Source organism: Lathyrus oleraceus, chromosome 4 (genome assembly GCF_024323335.1).
Source record: "Lathyrus oleraceus cultivar Zhongwan6 chromosome 4, CAAS_Psat_ZW6_1.0, whole genome shotgun sequence".
Classification (NCBI taxonomy): Eukaryota; Viridiplantae; Streptophyta; class Magnoliopsida; order Fabales; family Fabaceae; genus Lathyrus; species Lathyrus oleraceus.
This window is the reverse complement of record NC_066582.1, coordinates 397,210,450-397,227,507: the sequence shown is the minus strand read 5'-3', so window position 1 is coordinate 397,227,507 and position 17,058 is coordinate 397,210,450. Positions and strand designations below refer to the sequence as shown.

The following is a 17,058-nucleotide window of genomic DNA, read 5'->3' as shown; positions in this document are numbered from 1 at the left end:
GTAAACTTCCTTCACTACCAAGTTCCCTCAAGTAGTGAAATCGCATCTCAATATGCTTGCTCCTCCCATGTGCAATTGGGTTCTTAGCATGGTTAATCGCGGAAATGTTGTTAACTAGAAGTGTGACAACCTCACCCTCACTGATGTCCAGCTCCTCTAATAGATTCATAATTTATACGACTTGGCATGCACATAACGAAACAACAATGTACTCAACCTTACAAGATGAGAGTGCAACTATCGGTTCCTTCTTCGAACACCAAGAGATTTGTGTAACACCGAACATAAAGATGTATCCAGCTGTAGACTTTTGACCATTTTTATCTCCGCACAATTTTGAATCGGTAAAACCGAGCAATTTACATTTTCCTCTTGTATCCGCTGCGAGAAAGAGAATTTCACAACCAATAGAACCTTTGACATATCGTAGGATCCTCTTGACTGCTTCCAAGTGAGACACCTTGAGTCTACCCATGAATCTACTCACAATACCGACACTAAATGTCAAGTCTGATCGCGTATTGCACAACTAATGTAAGGATCCAATCAACCTGCTATATTGAGTTGGATTAACATCTTTCTCATCCTCATTCATAGACAACTGTAGCCTTGGTTCAGCTGGAGAAATTTCAGCATTGCATTGCTCCATTTCAAACTTCTTCAATATCTCAAGAGCATATCTTCTTTGGTGCATGATCAGTCCTCTTTTGGACTTGTGGAACTCAATACCAAGGAAGTATGTCATGAGGCCAAGGTCGGTCATCTCAAACTCTTTCATAAGTTCACTCTTGAACTTTGAAATGCAATTTCCGTTGCTACCCATAATCAATAAGTTGTCTACATATGGACAAAGGATAATTACTCATTCGCTCATATCCGTCTTCACATACACTCCATGCTCGGATACACATTTCTTGAAGACAACATACTTTAGGAAACCATCGATTATTTTGTTCCAAACTCTTAGAGCTTGCTTCAAACCATATAATGATTTCTTCAACTTATAGAACTCCAACTCTTGGTCTTTCATAACAAAACCAGTGAGTTGTCCTACATATACCTCCTCTTCAAGTGGTTTGTTCAAAAATGCAAATTTGACGTCCATTTCGTAGATAAGCCATTTCGTAACCGGTTAATACAAACTGTTAACCTGTTATATATGAAAATAATAAAATACATACTCTCATGTGTAACCGGTTATCGCATTTGGTTAACCAGTTAACACAATTCAAAACTACTTTTTCCTTTTCCCAGAAGTGTTTTTCTTCCAGCTATAACCGGTTACATCACTTGAATTACTTGGTTTACACTCAAAGTAAATAAATAAATGGAAGGATGGAGAAAACACACAATTAATTAAACTAAGAAAAACATTAAATCAATCAAATATCAGCAACAAACAACATTTCTTCTTCAAATTCAACATTAAAAACTATAAATCTTACAGAGGGGAGATAAAAATTTACCTCTTGTGTGTACAAGCCTCTTGCATATGGTGATCGTGTGGTTTTTTTTGTTCTTCATATGTGATGACAAGGAGAAATTGTACAACAGTAGAAGAATGATAGAGCGACAACACAATGACAGTGGGAGGCAGACTCATGAGAGTTGATGGGAAAGATAATGTGAAAGGGAAAATGTTGTTATTTTTATTAGGGTAAGATATTGAGATAAAGTATAACAGAGGTCAATGAAATTATTATTATTATTATTATTATTATTATTATTATTATTTGAATAAAATATTTAAAATAAAAAAGGAGGGAAATTGAAACCGAGCGCTCTAATAAAATAAAGACACGACGAAAAAAGATGCAAATCAGGGAGGTTTACATGTATAATATTACGTTAGTTTTAAAAACCCTGTCATATTTATAGTTAATAATGGAGGTTTTATTAACCTCTTTAACAAAACCACCATAATTTACCCATTTTTTATAGTGATTAAAACCGAGATTAGGTTGGAAAGTTCATCCCGTATAAAAGCTTTCATTAGGTTCAAGCTCATCCCCTAAAAAGTTTGGATGGTTCGAGATTATCCCGGTATTAAAATTTCACAGGTTATTGGTTATACCGTATAAAATCAAGGAATAAGGTTTGTGAGCTCAGCCCATATAAAAACTTACATAGTTTGTAGAAAAAAAGACTAACCAATTCAACCTACCATTTATGGATAAGAAGACTAACTGCTTCAACTCACCAATAGAATATGCACAAGTTAAATCTATTGTCTTGTATTATTTGGTTGTAGGTTAACCATCATTTCCTTAAATAAGGAGGTTCGTGAGTCTTGCCTTCTAAAAGCTCTCAACTATTATTCGAAACTCCCAAGATCAATTCTTGGGGAGAGGAATAGGTCTTTTTGTTTTGAACGAACCTCTACATCGTGGTGTTCATCTCTTTCCATGAAACTCCTTTAATTTCCACAATTTATTTTCTACTGTTTATTTTTTCCACTTCTAAAGTTTTGAAAATGTTTTTAAACTCTGATTTTATTTCCCAAAGTTTTCAAAACCAAGTTTTTCAAAGTGGCAACAATGACAAACAAAAGATTGACTTATTCTTAGCTTTAAAGATTCTCAACTGAATAGCCGTGACCAGGAGTGTGTTGTTTAAAACCATAGGTCGGTGTGTCTAAACCAAAGAGTTTGGCATTAACCAAAAGATGGTGTGGCCAATGTATAATTGTAGGATTTTCCTAGATCTGGGAGATCAAGACCTACAAGAAATGGATTTGCCTAAGCATGAAGCTTATAGGGCAAAAAATAAATGAGGTTGCCTAATAACAGAACTTGTAGGGCTTGAATAATTTTCTTGATCACGGAGCTCATAGGGCATGCATGAGTTGTTGGAGCACAGAGCTCCACATGGCAAAATAAAAAAAGAGTCTGCTCGAGCTCGGAGCTCGCATGGAAATTCACGAGGGTTTCTAGAGCACAAAGCTCGACAGGAAATGCATGAAGATTTACAAAGTATAAAGCTCTATAGGTCTATGTATCATCCTTTTGATGGAAGTCCCTTAATCATTAATACTAGTTGTCATCCTTTTGATGATGGACATTATCCTTTTGGTGATGGTGACCTTTGAAATCATTGTGACTTTTTATCATCCTTTTGGTGATAGCAAGATATGATTGACCTAACCATCATCCTTTTGGTGATGTCGACGTTTGTCATTGTGGTCTAACCATCATCCTTTTGGTGATGACAATCTTTACAATTATGGTGTACTTACTATCATCCTTTTAGTGATAACAAGTTTTGTTATTGATCTTACCTTCATCCTTTTGGTGATGGTGATCATTGAATTTGTGTACTTACTATCATCCTTTTGGTGATAACAAGTTTTATGGTTTTATCTTACCATCATCCTTTTGGTGTCGATGATCGTCGAAGTCATTATGAATTAATAATCACCCTTTTAGTGATGGCCCTCATCCTTTTGGTGATAGCAAGTTTTGTTGTTGATCTTACCATCATCCTTTTGGTGACGGTGATCTTTATCATTGTTATAGTAACCATCATCCTTTTGGTGATGGCGATCATTGAAGTTTGATTTAACCATCATCCTTTTGGCGATGGCGATATTTGAAAGTTGGATCTAACCATCATCCTTTTGATGAAGATCTTTGAAATCATTGTGACTTACTACCACCCTTTTGATGATAATAAGTTTTGTTGTTGATCTTACCGTCATCCTTTTGGTGTCGGCGATCTTTGCAGTTTTAATCTCACCATTTTCCTTTGGCTAATGATGACCTTTGTAAGTTATTCATTGTCCACTCAAGGTTCTACATTGATTTGATATCCTACCCCCAATATCTAGGTTCTCTTAAAAACTCATTACAATTTATTTCTTTTAAGATAAATTTGAGGTCTTTTCGTATCTAATTGACTTCTACATTGAAAGTATGAACATTGTAGTAGTTCCTCTTACTAGGTTTAAGGCAATTAGATATGAGCAAGTGTCATACCCTAAACTTGTTGTATCTTAAATATGTATATGCATTTTTTTTACTTTCTCAAATCATCTCCATCTGCATCAATATAACCATTCCATTTGAGCATGTATTGTCATCATTTTAAAATCATTGATTTGCATGACAATTGGTTATTGAGTCTCGTATGCATTCATCAACTGAAAATTCTGATCTTTTACACATTTAGGTATCATTCATCCCATTTTTATTTTAGACAACATTTCATTAATCATATTTCATTTTGAGTAGTCATATTATTCTATCATTGTCGTCCCATTTTTATTTTTAGTATTTTATTAAATAATAATCTTCATTATTATAAATCAATATTATCATATTTATTTTAATTCTTTTATATATTAAGAAGAACATTTTATCATAATAACTATTTCTTATCTCATTTTAAAATATATATGAATAGTCTTCTTGTTTGTAACTTTTCTTTTCTTTGATCTAATTTTATTAAACATACACATCTCATTATTTTAAATAAATATTTTGCCTTCTTATTTGCATAATCTTCATTTAATATTTTATTTGCCTCCAAGAGAAGTCTGATTTGCATTTTTTGCATTAGGTGAAAGTTTGATTGTTTGCACCAATAAAAAGAACAAATTAGCATGAGTTAAAGTCCTTTTGCTGTAAAAAAAGACTAAGTCATTTCAACTTGTATTAGTAGGAATTAATTCCATTTACATTATCAAAATGAAAACCAATTTTATGCATCAGCAGAAATTACTCAAAAAATATTATATCAGTACCAAAATTAACTGCATCATACATCAATAAAATGGTTAACTTACATCAATAAAAATTCACATCAGTAGAAATTCACAAACTCATTTGCATCAGTGTTAAAATAGGCTAGTATATTTTGCATCAATATAAACAATTTATACTAGTAGTAAACCAAATTACATAGGTAAAAAAGAAGAAAAATTACAATTCATAAAATGACAAGAAATACAAGCAAAATCATATTACAAATTTAATAATGAAACCTTCAAGAAGTTGGAACTACAACCCCTGCAAAATCATATTACAAATCCCAACAACATATAAAGAGAGGGGAAGACGGGGAACGAACAAGCAACTCAGATATTGAAACGCACATGAGGTAAAAATTCAATTAGAGGCCATCAAACCTTCGTCGGAGCTTCAAACCTCGGCGGGGTCTTGTATTTCTTTCCTTCATTTTTTATTCTTCGTGTATTGTTGCTATTTTTCTCTGCTATATTGTTGAAATCTGAAACAAATATTGGATTGGAGTACGATAGGATTTTGGAAGTGTGAGTTTTGATTGTTATATGTAACTGCTCGTATATATTCATGCTTCTTGACGTTGTTTTGTTCAAAAGAGGTAAATTAGGGGCGATTTAGGTTTGATTATTTTGGGCTATGTGTTTTTAGATCCTTCCATTTCGCTAGGAATTTGGAGAAATTAAGATTAGATTCATATTCTACACTAAAAACTAAGGGGGTTGGTCTTTGCACTTTTAGGTTTTAAGGTGCATCCGTCGGAGGAGACGGCGATGGCCACGGAGGGCCGCCGGCATCGCTGCCACCGGAAGTGGAGGGGAGGACGAACAGACTCGGTTGAGTCTGAGAGAAGAGAGAGTGAGAACACGGTTATGAAAGAGGTAAATGTGAGAGCACATAGATATATGAACCTACGTTAATTTGCTTTTACTAATTTTTTTGGTTCTCCAAATATTGTACGCCTCTTCTCCTGTATTACACACCTTTTCACTTCTGACACAAAGCTCTTTGTAGGAAGCAACTAATTCTTCATAAGAGACATCCTCATCATAAAAATCTTCATCAGATTCATATCTACCAGTGAAAGCTATAACATGCTTAGCAGTTTCATCATCAGTTTCACCTTCAGAATCATCAGACAAAGAAACAGACAAGCCTTTTTTTTGTTTCTTGAGATATGTAGGGCATTCTGATCTAATGTGACCAAAACCCTCACATTCATCACACTGAATACCTTTTCCTTGATTGGGATTTTCTTTTGTTCATGCTTTTTTTTTGGGGAATCACTATTCTTACTAATGTCAGATGAGATGTTCTTGACATTTGCTCTCTACTTCCTGTCCATTCCCTTCGGCACCTTGTTGAATTATCTCTTATGCAGTACAATAGCATTATACATTCCCACATCAGTATCCAAGTCACATTGATCCTCTTCATCTTCAGTGTTGGATAAAAAAGTTATACTTTTGTTCTTCTTTTCAGATTTGTCACTAATACCCAATTCAAAAGTTTGGAGTGACCCAACAAGTTCACCTACTCTCATGTTGCTGATGTCTTGGGCTTCTTAAATGGTTGTGACCTTCATGTCAAATTTCTTAGGTAGGGACCTGAGAATTTTTCTAACCAACTTTTCTTCTGACATATTCTCTCCCAAGGCACTAGATGAATTTGCAATTTCAAGAACATTCATATAAAAATCATGAATACTCTCATCATTTTTCATCTTTAGATTCTCAAATCTGGTAGTGAGAAGTTGGAGTTTAGACATTTCAATTTAGATGTGCCTTAATGGGTGGTTACGAGAATTTCTCATGCATCTTTGGCCATAGTACAATTGTTTATTAACTTGAATATGTTTTTGTCAACTCTATTGAATAGTGCAGTTAAATCTTTGGAGTTTCCAAGAGGCAGTTCAGCTTCTTCCTTAGACCAGTCCTCTTCAGAATTCAAGTCGGTAGTAGCCTTCCCATCTTTGTCCTTCATAACAAGATGTTCCCAACCCTTGATGACAGCTTTCCAAGTCTTACTATCCATAGATTTTAGGAATTCCACCATACGTGCCTTCCAATAGTCATAGTTGGTGCCATCTAAGATGGGTGGTCTGTTAACAAGTCCTCCTTCCATGGTACCAGAAAGTATCTTCCCTGGATCTCACCCAGAAACAGAGCAGGATGCCTGCTCTGATACCAAATGAAATTATGGTATGCAGATATCAGATGTCCTAATAGATGTCGAGAGATTGATATCTGATCAAAAAACAATAACAAGATAACTTACAGATATGAGAACAAAAAGTAACAAAACACAATGTCAAGACAAATGTTAAGAGATCATCTGCTGACAGAAACACTTTTACCAAAATAGTAATTATGCAAAATTAAATTGCAGAAGATAAAAGACACAATCAATTGTTAACCCATTTCGGTGCAATGTCACCTACATTTGGGGGCTACCAAGCTAGGAAGGAAATCCACTAATAGTATTAGTTCAAAGCCTATACAATCTCAGTTTACAACTTATCACCTAATCATTACCCATACAATTTCTACCTAGAACCCTTATAGATATGAGAATCCCCCTCTAACTTCCAATCACCGTAGTGATATCCTAAGTCACAAACCAGTGACAATAACCCAAACCACACGATTACACTTCCAATAAACAATACTTGGTTATGTCTTTAAAGCTTTCAATCCAGAACAATACTTAACTCTTAGCTTAAAAGCTCATGAGTGAGAATAATAACTTCATATACAATCAAGTACAATCAGTCAACCTCTATACATGAAAAGATACACGAGGGAAGTACGAACAAACACTAAAACCTAAGGAACTCTCAAAACCCTAAACCCTTATTTGTGCACACGGTTTCTTCAATGTGAATTGCTTGAAAATTTAGGTTTAGGGAGTCCTTATAAATAGACTCTTGCATTATGGGCTTGGACTCTTCAAATTAGATCCAATATTCTCTTGTAAATTAGATGCAAGATTTTCTCCACAATAATAGGAACAAATCTATAATATTTCCTAAAAAGTATCAAAAGATCCTTTTTGTGAAATCACATCAAATTTGCAATGTTCCTAAAACATCCTTGATTTGCTGCATATATAGGAGAACTAGAATCATCCAAAACCTCGCATTTTAAAATCAAATCTTCAAGGATTCACACTTGCAGACCTCTATAGGTGTACTGGTGTAAGATATCATAACATCTGTCAGGACATAAGTGTGCAAGGAACATAAGCAACACCTACTGCACAGTTATTCAAGATGTCATGACACTTTGTTCAACATTTCTCAGGACAGCAGTCTGCAAGGAACATAAGCAACACCTGTTGTACAGTTATTCAAGATGGCATGACACTTTGTTCAACATTAGGTTGTGATACATGATTTCCTAAATTATTATTCTAACCAGTTTTTCTTCTAACATCTTTTCTCCCAAGGCACTTGGTAAATTGGCTATTTCAAGAATACTCATGTGAAACTCATGATTATTCTCATCATCTTTCATCTTTAGATTCTCAAATCTAGTAGTGAGGAGCTGAAGTCTAGACATCTTCATTTTAGATGTGCCTTCATGAGTAGTTCTGAGGATCACCCATGTATCTTTAGCTACAATACAAGTGTTTATCAAACTGAATATGTTTTTTTCAACACCATTGAATAGAGCATTCAAAGCTTTGTAGTTTCCAAGAGCCAATTCATCTTCTTCCTTGGACCAATCATCTTCAGGCTTCAAATCAGCAGTAACGTTCCAGTCTTTGTCATTCACGACAGGATGTTCCCATCCCTTGATGACAGCTTTCTAGGTCTTTCTATCCATAGATTTTAGGAATGCCATCATTATTGCCTTATAATAGTCATAAGTGGATTCATCTAAGATAGGGGGTCTGTTAATAAATCCTCCATCCTTGTCCATGGTACTAGAAAGTATCTTCCCTGGATCTCATCCAGAAACAGAATAGGATGTCTGCTCTGATACCAATTGAAATTCTAGTAACCAGATCCTGGATGTCGTACACGATGTCACGACACCATGGTCAACACATTGTCACACCACAAACAATATTAAGATTTAACTAAGATCACAAAAAAAGCAGTTGTTAACCTAGTTCGGTGCAACGTCACCTACATTTGAGGGCTAAAAAGCCATGAAGGAAATCCACTATCATATAATTAGTTCGAAGATCCAAACAACCTCAGGTTTTACAAACTTATCACCTAATCTATAACCGTGGACGTTTCTATATAAGACTCTCCTAGATATGAGACCCTTATCACTTCCCTTCAATCACAAACAATGATAATGACTTTAATCAAATAATAGAATACACTCTTCTAAAACATATAATCCAGTCTCGCTTAAAAGCTTATGGGTGATTAACAATAACAACTCAAAAACACATTCCAACTCTAATATCAACGAGATATAAGAGCGACTCACAAATAACAAAAACACTAAACCCTAACACATACAATATTCAACATTGCTTCGATGCCTTCTTAGGTTTAGAAACGATCTATAAATAGCAGTGGAAAGTGTAACACCCCAATAAAATAAAATAATTATTAAAAAATTGAATTAATAGTATATTATTAATTTAATTAAATAATTAGATTATTATTATTGGATTATTTTAATTATTTTGGAATAATAATTATTGTTGGAAAATATATAAGTGTGAAATGAGGAAAGAGAATCCCATTTGGTAAAGGAGTGTTTTCACGTGAAAACAGAGAAACTGCAGAGAAGAGGAAAAGGGCAGAGGCAGAGCAAGAGGAAGAAAGTTGGAGAAGAGGAAGAGCTTGAACTCAAAGAATTGCCGGATTATCTCAGGTAAGGGGGGTTTATCGTCGATTAATGGGAATTATGGGATAATATGTAATGGGTAGTGATAAGCCGTCGATTTAACCCTAATTGGGACTGTATATGCTGAAATTGATGTTGGATAAACTGTGTTAAAAACTGTAAATTGAATCGATAGTTGTGCGAGTCGTAAATGTTAGACTATGGCACGGATCCCAATTAAAAACTTGAATCGGCCCTACCAATTTATGAGACAAATTGGGTTTTTGGAGAAAGGGTTTTAGATGCGGGAGCGGCCGGAAAACCTGATATGCATTAAGCTGACGGAACTTGGAATAACTCAGAAAAATCTGAGTCTGCGCGCGAACGGTCGACCATAGAGTCGGCGTGCGCTGACCCGTGGGGCAAGCGCCGACTGTATGCGTCGACGCAAGGCATTTTTGCGCCGACCCGTGAGATAAGCGCCGACTGTATGCGTCGACGCAAGGGGTGTTTGCGCTGACTCCCTCCAGTTGAGCAGAGCCTTTGCGCCGACCAGCGAGCTTTGAGCTGACCCCTATAGTCGACTCAAAAGCCTTCATTCTTTGTTCATGGACGTGCATAATGGTTTTGTCATCATCGAAACTGGATATCGTATGTTGCAGAGTGGAAAGATGGATATGTTAATGTTGTGTACATAATTGAGAGCTGGCCTATGTTGGCACGTGATGTAATAGAGATTGTATTCCGCTGTTGTGAGCCGTATAGGTATTAGTAGAGAGTGCTAATACGGTGTTTAATTGACTTACATGATAATGATGTGTTGATTGATGTATGATGGCATGCCTAATGATGTGAATGTATATATATTGCCTGTGTTGTGAATGGACTGTTGTATGGCTTAGAGTGTAAGCTTATGTCCGTTGTGAATTATTGTTGATGCTGCATTGTTAGGTGATTAGCGTGTATAGCATAGCCTTCGGGGCTGTAGCTAATTCCCATTGTGAGGAATTAGTGAGTGAATTGTTGTGGTAATTGTTGTTGATGTTTGCATGCTAGATGATTAGCTTGCATAGTCTAGCCTTCGGGGCTGTAGCTAATTTCCATTGTGAGGAATTAGTGAGTGAGTCATTAGATCTCAATGAGTGGGACTAGTGAGCTTAGTAGCCGTATCCGGAGGGATCGGTGAGCTTGAACTGTATGTTCAAGAAGAGTCGGTACCGCATTTCATGGAGTCTCATTACATAGTGAATGCATGGCATAGCCTGTGGGGCTGTAGCTAATTCCCATTGTGAGGAGTTAGTGAGTAAATCGTTGTGTTGTGTTGTAATGTTGAATATGGTTTGAAAATTATACATATGATATATATTATTGTTGAGTATGATGTTGGAGTTAATACTGCCGTTATTGAGGGTGTAGTCTGGTTAGGGTGAATTGTTGCGTTATTTACTTAACATTACATAATGTTGTATAATGCCTATTACATTGATTGAGGAACTCACCCTTACAGCTATTTTTCAGGTAACAAGCAGTGAGTTGAGTAGAAGCTATTCTTTGGAGTCTAATGTCGTCTTTAGCGGGTCATGCTCTGATAGATGTAACATCGGGAGGGGATGTTTTAATTAATTGATATTGGTTGTTGAATGATTTACATGTATCGTGTTACATGCTTTACATTGATGCTAGATTTTATTCCGCTGCGAATTATGCAAAAGAACCTTATTTTGATTTAATAAATGAGCATGACAGGACATTTTGATAATTGTGGTGAAATGATTGTGTGACACCCTTCGGGGCATAATTACTCTGAGTTGACATGTTATATATTTTAATTAAATATTTTGGGGTATTTAGAAGGGTGTTACATTAGTGGTATCAGAGCATAGTTGGTCGAGTCGAGTCGTAGTTATTCTGTTTCCCCTGTACGGGATAGGTGTTGTGTAACCCTATCAGTACTTATTGTTTTAGCTTGTTGGGTTTTCAGAATAGAGATGGCTGGAAGAGGTAGAGACGATGCTGCGATTGCTGAGGCTCTGGGTATGCTAGCTGGAGTACTTGGAGGGAATCCGAATGTTGTGGGGATGGGAGCTGCTCGTCAACTGAGTGAGTTCCAGAAGAACAATCCTCCAATGTTCAAGGGAGCATACGATCCAGATGGCGCTCAGAAGTGGTTGAAGGAGATAGAGAGAATCTTCCGAGTGACTGAGTGTGCCGATAACCAGAAGGTCAGGTTCGGTACGCATATGCTGTCAGAAGAAGCTGATGATTGGTGGGTTGCTACCCGCACTGAGTTGGAAACTGCTGGGAACGCTGAAATTACTTGGGCTGTATTCAGAGAGAGATTCCTGAGGAAGTATTTTCCAGAGGATGTTAGAGGAAAGAAAGAGATAGAGTTCTTGGAATTGAAGCAGGGTAACAGGTCTGTTACTGAGTATGCTGCTAAATTTACAGAGTTGTCAAAGTATTATACTCCCTATAATGAGGCTGCGGGAGAATTTTCGAAATGTGTGAAGTTTGAGAACGGGTTGCGTCCCGAGATCAAGCAGGCGATTGGATATCAGCGAATCAGGGTGTTTTCTGATTTGGTTGACTGTTGCAGGATTTTTGAACAGGATTCCAAGGCCAGAGCAGAGAGCTATCAGCAAAGGGTTGATAGGAAAGGTAAGAATCGGATTGATCGTGGGAAACCGTATGCAGCTGGCGAAGGTTTCCAGAAGCAGAGTGGGATGAAGAGGCCTAGTGGGGGAGACTCTAGTGCTCCTGTTAAGTGTTATAGATGTGGTCGGGCTGGACATCGTGTTCATGAGTGTACCAGTGCTGAGATGAAGTGTTTCAAGTGTGGTAAAGGTGGTCATTTGGCTGCAGAGTGTAGGTTGAAGACTGTGACTTGTTTCAACTGTGGAGAAGTGGGTCATATCAGCCCACAGTGTCCTAAGCCGAAGAAAGAGAATCAGTCAGGAGGCAAGGTCTTTGCTTTATCGGGTTCTGAGACTTCTGCAGATGATCGTTTGATCCGAGGTACGTGTTATATTAATGGCTTTCCTCTTGTAGCTATTATTGACACCGGTGCTACTCATTCCTTTATATCTTTGGATTGTGCTGTGAAACTTAAGTTAGAGATATCTGAGATGTTGGGTAGTATGGTGATTGATACTCCTGCGAAGGGTTCAGTGACTACTACTTCAGTTTGTTTAAGTTGCCCATTGAGTATTTTTGGTAGGGATTTTGGGATAGACCTTGTGTGTCTTCCTCTAGTACAGATTGACGTTATCTTGGGTATGAACTGGTTGGTGTTTAACCGGGTTTCTATCAACTGTTTTGATAAGACTGTGATATTTCCTGAGATTGAAGAAGGAAAGAGTTTGTTTCTATCAGCCAGGCAGGTGAATGAGGAAGTAGCAGATGGGGCGGAGTTGTTTATGCTGTTAGCGACTCTGGAGGCTAAAGATAAACTGGTGATTGGCGATCTAGCAGTGGTGTGTGATTTTCCTGATGTGTTTCCTGAAGAAGTGAATGAATTGCCGCCAGAGCGTGAAGTTGAGTTTTCGATTGATTTGGTACCTGGTACTAGGCCGATATCGATGGCTCCGTACCGTATGTCTGCGGTTGAGTTAACTGAATTGAAGAGTCAGTTGGAAGATCTGTTGGATAAGAAATTTATTCGTCCGAGTGTGTCACCGTGGGGTGCACCAGTGTTGTTGGTTAAGAAGAAAGAAGGTACTATGAGGTTGTGTGTGGACTACAGGCAACTGAATAAAGCGACGATCAAGAATCGGTATCCTTCGCCGAGGATTGATGATTTGATGGATCAGTTGGTTGGTGCGAGTGTGTTCAGCAAGATAGATTTGAGATCTGGGTATCATCAGATACGTGTGAAAACTGAGGATATTCAGAAGACTGCTTTCAGAACAAGGTATGGACATTATGAGTATTCTGTAATGCCTTTTGGCGTGACTAATGCGCCTGGAGTATTTATGGAGTATATGAATAGGATTTTCCATCCGTACCTGGACAAGTTTGTTGTGGTGTTTATTGATGACATTTTGGTGTATTCGAAATCTGAAGAAGAGCATTCGGAGCATTTGAGATTGGTTTTAGAAATTCTACGAGAAAAGAAGTTATTTGCTAAACTATCCAAGTGTGAATTTTGGTTGGAAGAGGTTAGTTTTCTTGGTCATGTGATTTCCAGAGGTGGTGTGGCTGTTGATCCTTCTAAGATAGAAGCGGTGTCTAAGTGGGAAGCTCCTAAGTCTGTTGCTGAGATTCGAAGTTTTCTTGGATTGGCTGGTTATTATAGGAAGTTCATTGAGGGATTTTCTAAGTTGGCGTTACCGTTGACGATGTTGACCAGAAAGGGGCAAGCGTTTGTGTGGGACTCAACATGTGAAGAAGGTTTCCAAGAGTTAAAGAGGAGGTTAACTAGTGCTCCTGTTCTGATATTACCGAGTTCGTCGGAATTATTTGAGGTTTACTGTGACGCTTCATTGTTGGGTTTAGGTGGTGTGTTGATGCAGAATAAGCAGGTGATAGCTTATGCTTCGAGACAGCTAAGGGTTCATGAGAGGAACTATCCGACACATGATTTAGAGTTGGCAGCCGTGGTATTTGTTCTGAAGTTGTGGAGGCATTATTTGTACGGGTCAAGATTTGAAGTTTTCAGTGACCATAAGAGTTTAAAGTATTTGTTCGATCAGAAAGAGCTGAATATGAGACAGAGGAGATGGTTAGAATTTCTGAAGGATTATGATTTTGGTTTGAATTACCATCCGGGTAAAGCAAATGTAGTAGCTGATGCGTTAAGCCGGAAATCGTTACATATGTCTATGTTAATGGTTAAAGAGTTGGATTTAATTGAGCAGTTTAGAGATTTGAGTTTGGTGTGTGAGAGTACTCACAATAGTGTTAAATTGGGAATGTTGAAGTTAACGAGTAGTATTCTGGATGAAATCAGAGAGGGTCAGAAATCCGATATGCTTTTGGTTGATAAGTTGACTCTAGTTAATCAAGGTCAAGGTGGTGAATTCAGAGTTGATGAGAATGGTGTTTTGAGATTTGGTAATCGGGTGTGTGTTCCGGACGTTGCCGAACTTAAGAAGAGTATTCTTGAGGAAGGACATCGTAGTGGTCTGAGTATTCATCCTGGAGCTACGAAGATGTATCATGATTTGAAGAAGTTATTTTGGTGGCCGGGAATGAAAAGAGAAATTGCAAGTTTTGTTTATTCTTGTTTGACTTGTCAGAAGTCGAAGATTGAGCATCAGAAGCCGTCTGGGCTAATGCAACCGTTGGCTATTCCAGAGTGGAAGTGGGATAGTATCAGTATGGATTTTGTTTCGGGTTTACCGAGGACGAGTAGGAATTTTGAAGCTATTTGGGTGATTGTTGATAGATTGACGAAATCGGCTCATTTCATTCCGATCAGAATGGATTATCCGTTAGAGAGATTAGCTGAGTTGTATATTGAGAAGATTGTAATTTTGCATGGTATTCCGTCGAGTATTGTTTCAGACAGAGATCCTAGATTTACATCGAAGTTCTGGGAAGGTTTGCAGAGGGCGTTGGGAACTAAGCTGAGATTGAGTTCTGCATATCATCCGCAGACTGATGGTCAGACTGAGAGGACGATTCAGTCATTGGAGGATCTTTTGAGAGCTTGTGTTTTGGAAAAAGGAGGTGCTTGGGATAGTTATTTACCTTTGATTGAGTTTACCTACAACAATAGTTTTCATTCGAGTATTGGTATGGCACCGTTTGAAGCTTTGTATGGTAGGAGATGTCGGACACCGTTATGTTGGTATGAATCCGGTGAGAGTGCTGTGGTTGGACCGGAGATTGTCCAACAGACTACAGAAAAGATTAAGATGATTCAGGAGAAGATGAGAATTGCTCAGAGTCGTCAGAAGAGTTATCATGACAAGAGGAGGAAGTCACTTGAGTTCCAAGAGGGAGACCATGTGTTTCTTCGTGTCACTCCGATAACTGGTGTTGGTCGAGCTTTGAAGTCGAAGAAGTTGACACCTCGATTTATTGGTCCGTATCAGATTTTGGAAAGGATAGGAGAGGTAGCCTATCGTATCGCCTTACCGCCGTCACTTGCGAATTTGCATGAGGTTTTTCATGTGTCTCAGTTGAGGAGATATATTCATGATCCGTCGCATGTTGTCCAAGTAGATGATGTACAGGTGAGAGATAACCTGACTGTTGAAACATCACCTATGAGGATCGAGGATCGAGAGTTGAAACAGTTGCGGGGTAAAGAGATTGCCTTGGTGAAGGTAGCTTGGGGAGGACCAGCAGGTGGCAACGCGACTTGGGAACTGGAGAGTAAGATGAAGGAGTCTTATCCAGAGTTGTTCGCTTGAGGAGGTATGTTTTCGAGGACGAAAACTCTTTTAGTGGGGGAGAGTTGTAACACCCCAATAAAATAAAATAATTATTAAAAAATTGAATTAATAGTATATTATTAATTTAATTAAATAATTAGATTATTATTGGATTATTTTAATTATTTTGGAATAATAATTATTGTTGGAAAATATATAAGTGTGAAATGAGGAAAGAGAATCCCATTTGGTAAAGGAGTGTTTTCACGTGAAAACAGAGAAACTACAGAGAAGAGGAAAAGGGCAGAGGCAGAGCAAGAGGAAGAAAGTTGGAGAAGAGGAAGAGCTTGAACTCAAAGAATTGCCGGATTATCTCAGGTAAGGGGGGTTTATCGTCGATTAATGGGAATTATGGGATAATATGTAATGGGTAGTGATAAGCCGTCGATTTAACCCTAATTGGGACTGTATATGCTGAAATTGATGTTGGATAAACTGTGTTAAAAACTGTAAATTGAATCGATAGTTGTGTGAGTCGTAAATGTTAGACTATGGCACGGATCCCAATTAAAAACTTGAATCGGCCCTACCAATTTATGAGACAAATTGGGTTTTTGGAGAAAGGGTTTTAGATGCGGGAGCGGCCGGAAAACCTGATATGCATTAAGCTGACGGAACTTGGAATAACTCAGAAAAATCTGAGTCTGCGCGCGAACGGTCGACCATAGAGTCGGCGTGCGCTGACCCGTGGGGCAAGCGCCGACTGTATGCGTCGACGCAAGGCATTTTTGCGCCGACCCGTGAGATAAGCGCCGACTGTATGCGTCGACGCAAGGGGTGTTTGCGCTGACTCCCTCCAGTTGAGCAGAGCCTTTGCGCCGACCAGCGAGCTTTGAGCTGACCCCTATAGTCGACTCAAAAGCCTTCATTCTTTGTTCATGGACGTGCATAATGGTTTTGTCATCATCGAAACTGGATATCGTATGTTGCAGAGTGGAAAGATGGATATGTTAATGTTGTGTACATAATTGAGAGCTGGCCTATGTTGGCACGTGATGTAATAGGGATTGTATTCCGCTGTTGTGAGCCGTATAGGTATTAGTAGAGAGTGCTAATACGGTGTTTAATTGACTTACATGATAATGATGTGTTGATTGATGTATGATGGCATGCCTAATGATGTGAATGTATATATATTGCCTGTGT

At 37.9% G+C, this 17,058-nt stretch overlaps 1 long non-coding RNA gene across 1 annotated transcript; it reads left to right on the top strand.

Annotated features, from left to right (window-relative positions):
- The first annotated feature begins 4,997 nt into the window (after positions 1-4,997).
- LOC127075653 (uncharacterized) lies at positions 4,998-11,276 on the top strand. Its single transcript, XR_007786619.1, has 3 exons — positions 4,998-5,097; positions 5,481-5,620; positions 11,051-11,276. It is a non-coding gene; the product is annotated as an uncharacterized LOC127075653 (long non-coding RNA).
- Positions 11,277-17,058: the final 5,782 nt, after the last annotated feature.